The sequence below is a fragment of the Carcharhinus amblyrhynchos genome, chromosome 5 (genome assembly GCF_965287045.1).
Source record: "Carcharhinus amblyrhynchos chromosome 5, sCarAmb.v2.hapA, whole genome shotgun sequence".
NCBI lineage: Eukaryota > Metazoa > Chordata > Chondrichthyes > Carcharhiniformes > Carcharhinidae > Carcharhinus > Carcharhinus amblyrhynchos.
In genome coordinates this window covers 8,991,577-9,003,621 of record NC_137328.1, presented here as the reverse complement: position 1 = coordinate 9,003,621, position 12,045 = coordinate 8,991,577, and positions in this window count along the sequence as shown.

Below are 12,045 nucleotides of genomic sequence, written 5' to 3'. Positions count from 1 at the left end.
GATGAGGGAGAAATTATTTATTGGACATGGGGCCATCTCACATCGTTACTTATTGTCAGGCTCCGTTTAATGAAGCTGGGCCCTTTACTCCTGAGAGGGTTTTGCTGGGGCTGGTTAAATGGGAACTTTGCTGGTTCCTCTAGAGATTGAGCTGGGACTATTACAAACTCATTGGCTGTGTATATTAAACCTGGGGCCCTGGCATTATGCCAACCACTGTTCCACTGTGCCCCCCTGTTGCATTAGGTTGCATTGGGCTTTAGGATATCCTTGTGAAAGATACAATATAATTTCGGTGTTTCTTTCCTTTCTTTTGCAAGGAATAAATTTGGGCTCTTGGTGTTTAATTGGCACCCATCTGTTTGATCATGCTATGGCATCAAGTGTGTAAAATGCCTGCAGAGTTTTCCATGTTGTTGCATCTCTCTTACCTGTGTTGTTTCAACATTGGCTGACATGACTTCAGATGGCTGGGCTCTGCCTCTCCACCTCTCTACCTTCCTCTGCCTCTTCCTTTTAGATGCTACTTAAGAGCTGTTTTATATTGAAGTGTTTGCAGGTTCCTTTAAGAGCTGATCACAAGATTTGATGGTGATGGCGATGTCATTAGGGTGCTGCAGAAAATAATGTTTTACTTTCACTTTGTTCCCCGGGCAGAGAACAGCTCTTCAATAAATCTGTCAGTTTGAATCTACGGGGAGGGGAGTTTCCCATCCCACCCACCATGGGAATCGGAGTGAGGGGGGAGGTGGATCATGTAAATGTCCTATGACCTTGGCCTTTTCCAGTTTCAGAGCTAGCATGGCTGGAAAATCTTACCCTACATGTGAAAACCACATCTTTTCTTTTTTTGTTAAAACCCCCAACTCGCTAATATAGGTACAATATTACAAAAGACCTCTTTGAACAAAGAACAAAGAACAAAGAACAACACAGCACGGGAAACAGGCCCTTCGGCCCAACGAGCCCGCGCCGCCATCTTAACAATGTGCTTTTCCTCCTCCACCCTTGACCCATGTCTATGCCTATGGTACCCCCATTGGAAACCAGATTAAGGGGAGAATAATTTAGGGACAATTTGTTACACCAATCAGCCTAAGAGCACATCTTTGGGGTGTGGGAGGAAACCGGAGCACCCGGAGGAAACTCACGCAACCACAGGGAGAATGCGCAAACTCCCGCAGACACTGGCCCAAATCCATGTATCTGCACAGCAAACAGTGATAGTCACCGAGCTGTCGTGGTGCCCATCTGATGGTCCAGTTTTAAGCGCACACAAACGATGCAAAGTACTAGGCTACTCTTGAAACATCCAAGAGCAGCCCACACACGACCCACCATGTGTATGCCCCTTGTTAGACAACAAGGTGGACCGACGCAGCTGTGGAGTATGAGAAAACCATCAACACATGTAATAGTTGATTTCCAGGAGCGTCCCGAGGCTCTGATCCTTATTTAAAACAGTCTCCTATAACCCTCCATCCCTATTTCGCTCATGTGTCTATCTAAGTAAACCTTAAACAAGTCTAAGCTTTGACCAAGCTTTTGGTCATCTCTTCTAATATTGCTGTTTGTGATCTGTTGCAAGGTGTTACAACCCTCCAGGATTGCAACCAGGAGTCTCCAGGAATTGAAGTTCAGCCACTGTGTACAACCCTTGAAACAAGGGCATGTTGATTCGTGGATTGGCCATGCTAAATTACCTCTTAGTGTCCAAAGATGTGTAGGTTGGGGAGATTAAGCACGGGGTTATGAGCATAGGTTTGTGGGTGGGGGCCGGGGGTGTGCGTGAGTAAGATGCTCTTTCAGAGAGTCTGTGCAAACCTGGTGGACTGACTGGCCTCTTTCTACCCTGTGGGGAGTCTATGGTTGCACAGTTCTACGATTAACAAAATCATAAGCACATTAAAAAGGACACTTTTGTCATTTTTTTAAACATTTCTCTTTACTGGGTGTAAAAATATTGAAAATGGAGGAAAAATAAGCAGGTTGCCTAACAGTCAAGTATCATCCAATGGACAATGATCCGTTTTGCTTTGCAGTACCTCACAAGAATGGACGTGTTGGCCGATATTGGCTGGAGAGTGGTCAGGTGATAAGATGATGCGTTTTGGAAGATCAAGTTCAGGTGCGGATTTTACAGAAAATGGTGGAACACTTAGGCACATTGACATACAGAGGGATCTGGGCGTACAGGTCCACGTCATAGATTCAGAGGGCCCATTGCATCGCACCTGTTTCCGGGCGCAAAAACTTGGTAAAGTCGGGCATGAGGCAAGTAGCTGATCCCCGCCCGCCTCCGCGCCAGCTCCCCCTTTACCAACGCCCGAAAATGGCCGCAATCAGGGCTGTGCCCGAAATACGTGCATTTAAATTGACTTAATGGGCTACATGCCCAACGTCACCAGCACTTCCTCCTTTACCACCGTGAGCACCCATCTGGAATCGGCACAAAACAGACGTGCTCCATACAAGTCCGATTCAGGCATTCCATCTGTAAGGGTTAGTGAGGAGGAGAGTGCATAGTGTCCGACGGCTCTCTGCTTGAAATCGGTGTGGGGGGGTAGCGGGGGGGAGGTGGGTTCGCTGCCACTCTGCTTGGGATCGGTGAGGGAGCAAGGGGGGGTGGGGGGGAGGGTCTGCTGCCAGTCTGCCTGAGATCAGTGGGAGGAAATGTGGGTCCGCTGCCACTCTGCCTGAGATTGGGAGAAGTTCTTCACACAGAAGGTGATGGGTGCCTGGAACGTACTGCTAGTGGGGATGATGGAACGAGGCATGTTGGGCGTATCTGGTTAGACACATGAACGGGAGGCGAACAGAGGGATAGAAAACACGTCTAGGCAATAGGTAGCGTGACTAAGTAAGGATTAGAAATTGGCGCAGGGTTGGTGGGCCAAAGGGCTTGTTCCTGTGCTGTTTTGTCCCTTGAGACCTCCAGGAATACATTTGATCTCAGTTCGCAACCCTTTTTGATGTCCAAAGTTTTGTTACACTGAAGGCAGTATATAAGTGCAAGTTGGTGCTTTTTTTTATTAATATTCCAGAGCTGGTATTTTTTCAGCATTAGGTTTGAGCAGACATGACAGGTAGAAATATGTGACAGCAATCATTATGCAAGAAATGAGCTTGGCAGATTGTCAGCCACAAACGATTTAAGATTTTGATGCGTTCTCTTGAAGGTATAAATAACATTTCTAAATCACTTGATTGCCACATTCTTGATATCAAAAGTCACCTGAACTCATTGCCTAAGACACCGCCTGCTTAAAGTCAACTCACTTTGACATTTTCATTATTGTCGATGTATGTGTCACCGAGGAACGTGTCAGATGAAAAACGTTGAAGCATTAGCGAAAAAGAAACAAATTAAGTTCCCTGCAAACACAGCTCTCAGATATTACGACGTATCAACAGCATTAGCAGTGGGGAGTGTCGAGACGCAGATTAACATCGCAATTGTGAAATAATCAAAGTAAAATCAAAACATGGCATAATGAAAAACCCCGTTCAGCACCGCAAGGGCCACAATTTGAAAGAGAGGACACAAAGACAGACGTGGAGCTGTGAACTTCAATCATGCACCATAACGTCAAAGGCAAAAATAAACACCTTTGGCTGTCAATCAATGAACGCTTTTACACAATGGGGAACATTTATGAGTTCCTATCTGATCTAGCATTTTGAATTGTTGTGCCTAAGGGTCCAAGATAGTAACTGGAACATTCTGTGATAATCATGCTTTACAATTGTTGAAGAGAGATAATATTTGAATGCACTCACTATATAAATTCGGTTCGAGTTAAACTCTAGACAATGTTAGTGTTACATCTTGCGAAATTTTCCATTTTGCATTTATGTTTATCATGCATGTCTCAATGTGATTTTAAGACAGAATATTTTACCAGAATATTTATAGAACCACTTTAATTTTATCTATCTATCTATTTATCTGTTTCTCTGTCTGTCTGTCTATCTATCTATCTATATTAGTCTGTCTGTTTATCTATCTGTCTATCATCTATCTATTTATCTGTTTCTCTGTCTGTCTGTCTGTCTGCCTATCTGTCTATATAAGTCTGTCTGGTCTGTTTATCTATCTATCTATCTATCTCTTTCTCTCTCTCTCTGTTATCTGTCTGTCTGTTTATCTATCTATCTATCTATCTATACTGTGTACACATGCCTTGCCGGAGATGTTCACATCCTACAAATGAATTTAAAAACTGCATTCAGTTTATTCTGATGTAAGGGTTAAAAGTAACAGCAAAGTCTTAAAATTACTTTCTTGATTTTCCTAAATCTATCTTTGTCACTATCTTTCTCTCAAACAGTACCTAGAACTTTGTCAGCAATGACTTTGTTGATAACACGTTTATTTCTGAGATTGTGGGTTCAGGTTTGATTTGATTTGATTTGCTTTGATTTATTATTGTTACATGTATTAGCATACAGTGAAAAGTATTGTTTCTTGCGCGCTATACAGACAAACCGTGCTGTTCATAGGGAAGGAAACGAGAGAGTGCAGAATGTAATGTTACAGTCATTGCTAGGATGTAGAGAAAGATTAACTTAATGCGAGGTAGGTCCATTCAAAAGTCTGACAGCAGCAGGGAAGAAGCTGTTCTTGAGTGGGTTTTATATGACCTCAGGCTTATATATTTTTTCCCAAAGGAAGAAGGTGGAAGAGGGAATGTCTGGGGTGCGTGGTGTCCTTAATTATGCTGGCTGCTTTGCTGAGGCAGCGGGATGTGTAGACAGAGTCAATGGATGGGATTCCAAGGACAGAATTTCCAAACCCTTCCTGCAGGCAGATTCTTATGATCACCCCCAAAGGTGCCCCCCTCTCCTTCTTCCGTGCAATGGGTTCCCAAGCGGTGGGATGGGCGAGCCCCATTGAGACTTCAGCGGGACCAGACGATCTTGCCAGCAGCCAATGGTGGCTTTCCTCAATTGCTGCAAAACATGCTGTGGAGGTAAGGGAGGTCGGGCAACACCCACCCCCCCCCCCCCCCCCCGAGGTCTCGAGCACAATGATTAATGCTGACAGGACATCCCAGTACTGAGCAAATGTGTGGCTCAGTGGCACACTGGTTAGCACTGCTGCTTCACAGCACTAGGGACCCAGGTTCGATTCCCGGCTTGCATCACTGTATGTGCGGAGTTTGCACATTCTCCCTGTGTCTGCATGGGTTTCCTTCTGGTACTCTAGTTTCCTCCCACAGTCTGAAAGATATGCTGGTTAGGTGTATTGCCCATGCTAAATTCTCCCTCGGTGTCCCTGAACAGGTGCTGGAGTGTGACAACTAGGGGATTTTCACACTAACTTCATTGCAGTGTTAATGTCAGCCTATTTGTGAATCGAATAAATAAACTTTAAAACTTTTTTAAAAACTGTTGGAAGTGTCAAACTGAATCCCTCCCTTCCCTTTCAGCTGGATGTAAGAGTTTCCATGTCATTACATTAAAGCTGGACAGAGGATTTATCCCCGATGTCCTGGCCGATAATTATACCTCAATTGACAGATCATCTGGTCATTGTCACATGGCGGCTTGTGAGAGCTTTCTGTGTCCAAATTGGAAGATACATCTCAACAGTGACGAACATTAAAGTACTGCAATTTGTTCGAAAGTACTAAGTGAGTGTGAAGGATTCTTTACAAAAACAAGCCCCGAATTTATTACAGCAGTGGTTAGATTTGAAAAGTACTTCAATGGCTGCAATGTGCTTTGAGACATCCTAAGGTCAGAATAGACACTATAAAAATGAAAGTCTTTCATTTTTATGTTTCAAAATATGCAAATTCCAGCTGTAGTTGCGCACAATGGTAATGCCTTGTGAGTACCTGCCTATAGATTCAGAGCTAACAACAGAGCAAAAAACCTATAGGATTTACCCAATTGTTATACATTCCAGATTATAATCTGATTTGATGCGATTTGATTTATTATTGTCAAGTGTATTAATAAACAGTATTGTTTCTTGCAGGCTATGCAGACAGAGCTTACTGTTCATAGAGAAGGAAATGAGAGAGTGCAAAATGTAGCGTTACAGTCATAGCTAGGGTGTAGAGAAAGATCAATTTAGGTCTATTCAAAGGTCTGAAGGCATCTGACGGAAAGAAGCTGTTCTTGAGTCGGTTAGTACATGACTCAGACTTTTGTATCTCTTTTCCAATGAAAGAAGGTGAAAGAGAGAATGTCTGAGGTATGAGGGGTCCTTAATTATGCTGGCTGCTTTTCCGAGGCAGCGGGAAGTGTAGACAGAGTCAATGGATGGGAGGTGCACTATTATTGTGGGCGGCTCGGTAATAGCTCTGGAATTGCTTCCCTAACTTACTCTGGGCTATATCTTACCTGACAGTGCCAAGCTGTGCCGGGGGCAATGCCAGGGCACTGCCGTGCCATATCCCTCTTCTCCACGGTCTATACTTACCTTTACACCCCCAGGAGACTCCCAGGACAGGCTTTTATGTCAAGGTGAACTTGTTGCAAACTGTGACAATGCGGGGCGCAGATTTCCTGGTGCACAGCAGGCTGGAAAATGTCAGCAGGAGGCCAAAAACGAGAATCGCGACTGGTGTCCGGCCAGTCGTGATCTTCCCGGATAATTTTTTCCACGTAATCAGCCTCATGAGAGCAAACAGCGTGAGTCTGATTACAATATGGAAATATTTGTTTGCATGTCTTTAGCGAGCCCAGGATGCAATCGTTTGGACTTGCCAATGTTTCCGAACATGCCATGGAGGTCCACAGCAGCGAAGAACGTGATCCCCAGCAACAGGGATCCAACATGATGGCCTTACTGGTGGGACCAGAGGCCATTGAGGCCCGTAAGGCATCAGTGGTGGGGGGAGGGGGCCCTTGGGCAATGCCAGCCTGGCAGTACTAGCCTGACACCTTGGCAGTGCCAGCCTGGCACCCTGGCACTGCCCACTGGGCACCCTGGAAATACCAGCCTGGCAGACCGGTAGTTTGACAATGAAAAAGTAGCTATATAAATACAAATTGTTGTTATCAATGCATCAAAACTTTCATTTTTCAGCAACTCGACCTGTTTGACGATGGGAATGCCAAAGTGTTCAATAATGGGAGACATGAACTTGGAGAGAAGTCACACCAAGAACTCTTTGAACACAAATTAGTAAAGGATTTTTTTTTTCTTTTTTGCATAGTTTCTTGAGAGTGTGAGTAATATGTGTAATCGCTTGATTGCTACTTTCCTGGTATAAATAACACACTGCATAAGACAGAGTCTGCTTAAAGCTGACTCACTCTGACATTTTCACTGCTGTACGTCTATGTGTCACTGAGGGATGTGACAGATAAAAAATGCTGAAGTATTCGTGAGAAAGCAACAAATGAAGTCCCTCATAAACAGAAGTCCTGGACATTACAATGTATCAACGGCATTAGCAATTATACAACATCGGGAGTGCAGAGACACGGATAAACATCACAATAATTTTAAAAAACTCAGCAAAACACATCTGAAAAATCCCATTTACATAGAATCTATACAGTGTAGAAGGAGGCCATTTGGCCCATCGAGTCTGTACCAGCAACAATCCAGTCCAGGCCCTATCCCCATAACCCCACGTACTTACTCCCCCAATCCTATGCATCCTGGCACACTCAGGGGCAATTTAGCATGGCCAACCAATCTATTCCGCACATCTTTGGAGTGGGGGAGGAAACCGGAGCACCCAGAGGAAACCCACGCAGACACGGGGAGAAGATGCAAACTCTACACAGACAGTGACCCAAGCCAGGAATCAAACCCGGGTCCCTGGCGCTGCGAGGCAGCATTGCTAACCACTGCCCCACGGCAGAGATTGCAAACCGAGACTGAAAACAAGAAGGCAGGTCATGCAGTTCCAAGCGTCTATCAAACACTTTAAAGTCAGCCCATTAAGGGAGAGATAAACACCTCTAACTGTCAATAAACGAATGACTTTGCACAATGGGAGCATTTATGAGTTCCCGTCCAATTTGACATTTTGAATTATTGTGCCTGAGGGTTTTGGATAATAGCTGGAACATTCTGTGATGATCAGACTTTACATGTACCACTACCCTGATCGAAGTACATTTTAAACAATGTTGCAGAGTTGCATCCTGTGACAGTTTCCATTAAACTTATATGTCAGACATATCTGCAAGTGTTGTTATTGATTAGATGGAAAATTCATATTATCGGGAAACATATCCTCTTTCTTCAATTGTGTTGACAGAATTTGTAATCTTATCAGAATATTTATTTTACTCATTCATGGGACATGGGTGTCGCTGGCTGGCCAGCATTTATTGCCCATCCCTAGTTGTAGTCGGGAGTCAACCACACTGCTCTGATTCTGGAGTCACATGTAGGCCAGACCGGGTAAGGATGGCAGATTTCCTTCCCTAAAGGACATTAGTAAACCATATGGGCTCTCCTGACAATTGATGGCACAGTGGTCAGCACTGCTGCCTCACAGCGCCAGTGACCCAGGTTCGATTCCCCACTTGGGTCACTGCCTGCGTGGAATTCGCACATTCTCCCCGTGTCTGTGTGGGTTTCCTCCAGGTGCTCTGGTTTCCTCCCACAATACAAAAGATGCGCGGGTTAGGTGGATTGGCCATGTTAAATTGCTCCGTAGTGTCAGGGGGACTAGCTAGGGTAAATGCATGGGCTTATGGGAAGAGGGCCTGGGTGGGATTGTGGTCAATGCAGACTCAATGGGCCGAATGGCCTCCTTCTGCACTGGAGGATTCTATGATTCTTTTCTGCTGTGGCAGGATTCAAACACGGGTCCCCAGGAATTAGCTGAGTCTCTGGATTAAAAATTTAGCGATAGTATCACCAGGCCATCGCTTCCCCTTGGGAGATCGTGCTATAAATGCACAGTAGGTTAATCAGTGTCAAGAGGATCAAAAGATCCTTTCAACTCCTTTAGAACAAGAGCTTACAATCCATCTCCTCACTTCATCCAACTTTTTCTTCATTGAAGTCACACAATGTAATGTGTCGGGTTGTATCTTTCATGAGGACCAATGATGAGGCTTTCTCCGATGAAGGGCACATCTGAGGCCTTACACTTTCAGAAGTTGACGGGCCCTCTGGGTATTTCTGGCATCGAACTGCCTTCGCTTCATGTCTCCAAAACCGGCCTTTTGTTTTTTCCTCTTTCTCTCTCTGCAAAAAGATTAAAAAAATCCACATTTGTGAAAATTAATTAGCAAGGCGCTTAGCATATTTCTCCAAAGGACAGGAGGAAACTCCTTTAAGCCTTACAATTAGCCTGCCCTGTTTAAGCTTTAATGAATCATGCCCTCAGTATGGGGGAATCAGTAAAAAGTAAACATGTGTCTGTTCATATTATAAGTTGGCTGTTATGAATGCAAATGTCAGCGAGTCTGGCTAATTTTCCAGCCGTTGAAATGAATGTTTAGAAAAATCATTGACAACAAATTAAGGACCCCACACACCCCGGACGTTCTGTCTCCCACTTTCTTCCGTCGGGGAAAAGATACAAAACGTCACGTACCAACAGTCTCAAGTACAACTTCTTCCCTGCTGCTGTCAGACCTTTGAATTGGACCTACTAAGGTGATGTTTCTCTACACCCTAGCTATGACTGTAACACTACATTCTGCACTGTCTTTCTCTATGTACGGTGTAACACTACATTCTGCACTCTCCTTCTCTATGTACGGTGTGCTTTGCCTGTATAGCGCGCAAGAAACAATACTTTTCACTGTATGCTAATACATGAGAAAACAATAAATCAAATCAAACTCCATCTCACCCCAGCCCTCCACACCCAATTTCTTACTGCCTGTTCCTCCTGCGAGAAGTTCTGCAGCTGAATTGATTGAGTGATGTCACAAGTTGACTTACATTAACACTGAAATGAAGTAACTGTGAAAATTCCCCAGTTGCCACACTCCGGCACCTGTTCGGAGAATTTAGCATGGCCAATGCACCTAACTAACACGTCTTTGGGACTGTGGGAGGAAACTGGAACACCCAAAGGAAACCCACGTAGGCATGGGGAGAACGTGCAGGCTCTGCAAAGACAGTGATTCAAGCCGGGAATCAAATCCGGGCCCCTGGCACTCTGAGGCAACGGTGCTAACCACTGTGCCACCATGTCAACCCACAATCGTTTAATGCAATCCAAATACTCATAATACTCATGGAATGGACAAAGATAGTGAGAAATTTAGAGACTTGATGAAAGTCAGGTGGAAAAGGTTAGCCTCCTATAGTTTTTGATAGCTCAAAGCATTATAATTATTGTCTTACTGGTAATAGCACGTGACCTCCAATGTGCTTTTTGGAGATTGGGTGACAAGGAACAATGCTATAAATCGGACAGGCTAATTGGGAGATAATCACTGGCACTCCACAGTCCTGTGGTGGACGGCAAGGAAACATGGATTTGGAAGTATGTGAGGAAAGCCAGCTCGCAAGGATTAAGTGATTTTAGTTTTGGCTAGAACAGTTGTTCCATGAAATTAAACAGTTTAGACTCCCCATAGTTTCCAGTTGTTACAAACCAGAAGGAAGACTAAGATATGAAACTTGCTATCTCCAACTATGGAGATGTGCACTGAGGAATTCTTATTATTTCTGATAGTATAATTCCTTTTAATTGGTTTCCAGTATTGGGTCTCGCTGAAATGCAATATATATTAAAATCATTGTTGAACCCCAGTGTTGCATTTGTTCCTTTACTAGAATTAGTAAAGAGAATGATGCTCACATTATGATTTCTTTAGAGTTAGAGTCTTCATTAATTTCAGGATCTATTAATCTTAAAGAGATTGAAAATAGAGACTATGGAGACTGTCTGGATCAGGGCACGACCTGATGTTTGCACTGACGTTATGGTTGGCTTTCCAGAACAATAGTGATTGGATAAATTTGCTTTTCGTGTATTTTCTAAGGAATTGGAACCTCATTCAGGGAAAAAAGACTCAACAGAAGTCAACAGGCAGGTGAATGAGGATTAAATGTAGAGTTATAGCTTCTTCCCAAAGGACAGCAGGGCGATATTCGCCATTCCCATTTGCTCTTTGGAAACCACTACTGAAAGATTATAATACGCATCAGATTTTACAGTAGTAATGACTGCAAAGCTGGCAGTGTTTGCTGTCATTTCTCCGAAATTCTGGAACCCGCATGTGAGCAGTTAAATATGGAAGTTCAGAATTTGCTGCCAGTGACTCAATGCTTTTCCTGAAATCCTCCCAGTTTGCAAAAATAAGTCATTGAATTGACAAGAACATTCTCTTCTAGACTACTAACTTTGGTGTTTCAAGATGTGCAGGTTAGTTGCATTTGCCATAGTGGCTATGCAGGGTTATGGGGATAGGGTGGGGAGAGGGCCTATATAAGATACTCTGTAGGGAGTCGATGATGGGCTGAATGGCCTCCTTCTGCCCTGTAGAGATTTTCTGATAAGCTTAGACAAATTCAGCTGGTCCTGAGTCACCAATGCGGGAATTAGGCCTATCCTAGACATCATCCTCTGGGGATTTGCTATTCTGTCTGGTGGAAAAAGATCTTGGGGTGGAATTTTATGACCACATCGTGCCCATCTTGCGGTGGAAAAATGTTGTAAAATCGGGTGTGATGCACCGAGTGGAAATGGCACCCACTGCCATGCCCATTCCCGTGTTACCATGAAAAAAAATCAGCACAATCGGGAGCCCACCCAGAACGGGTGAAATGTCAATTTGCATTTCTTAAAAATTCACCACAAGGTAATTAGTGAGTTTCACTCCCAATCGTCCCAGCTCACCCGCCTTAACCACCTTGTTCACTGCAACCAGACCAATCAGGTAAACAGCTCATGTATAAAAGTCGCTTCCAGGCACTTGAGCAGAGAGGGTGAGCAAGGAGGCGGGATAAGTGCATTTCTGTTAGAGGCTAATTAGAGACAAGTTAGTCACGGGTGTGGGGTGAAATAACCTTTATTGTGACTATAATAGTGCTTTCAAAATAAATTATAATATTAAAACGTGTGAATGTGAGACCTTAAAGTGTTTAAATATTCTATC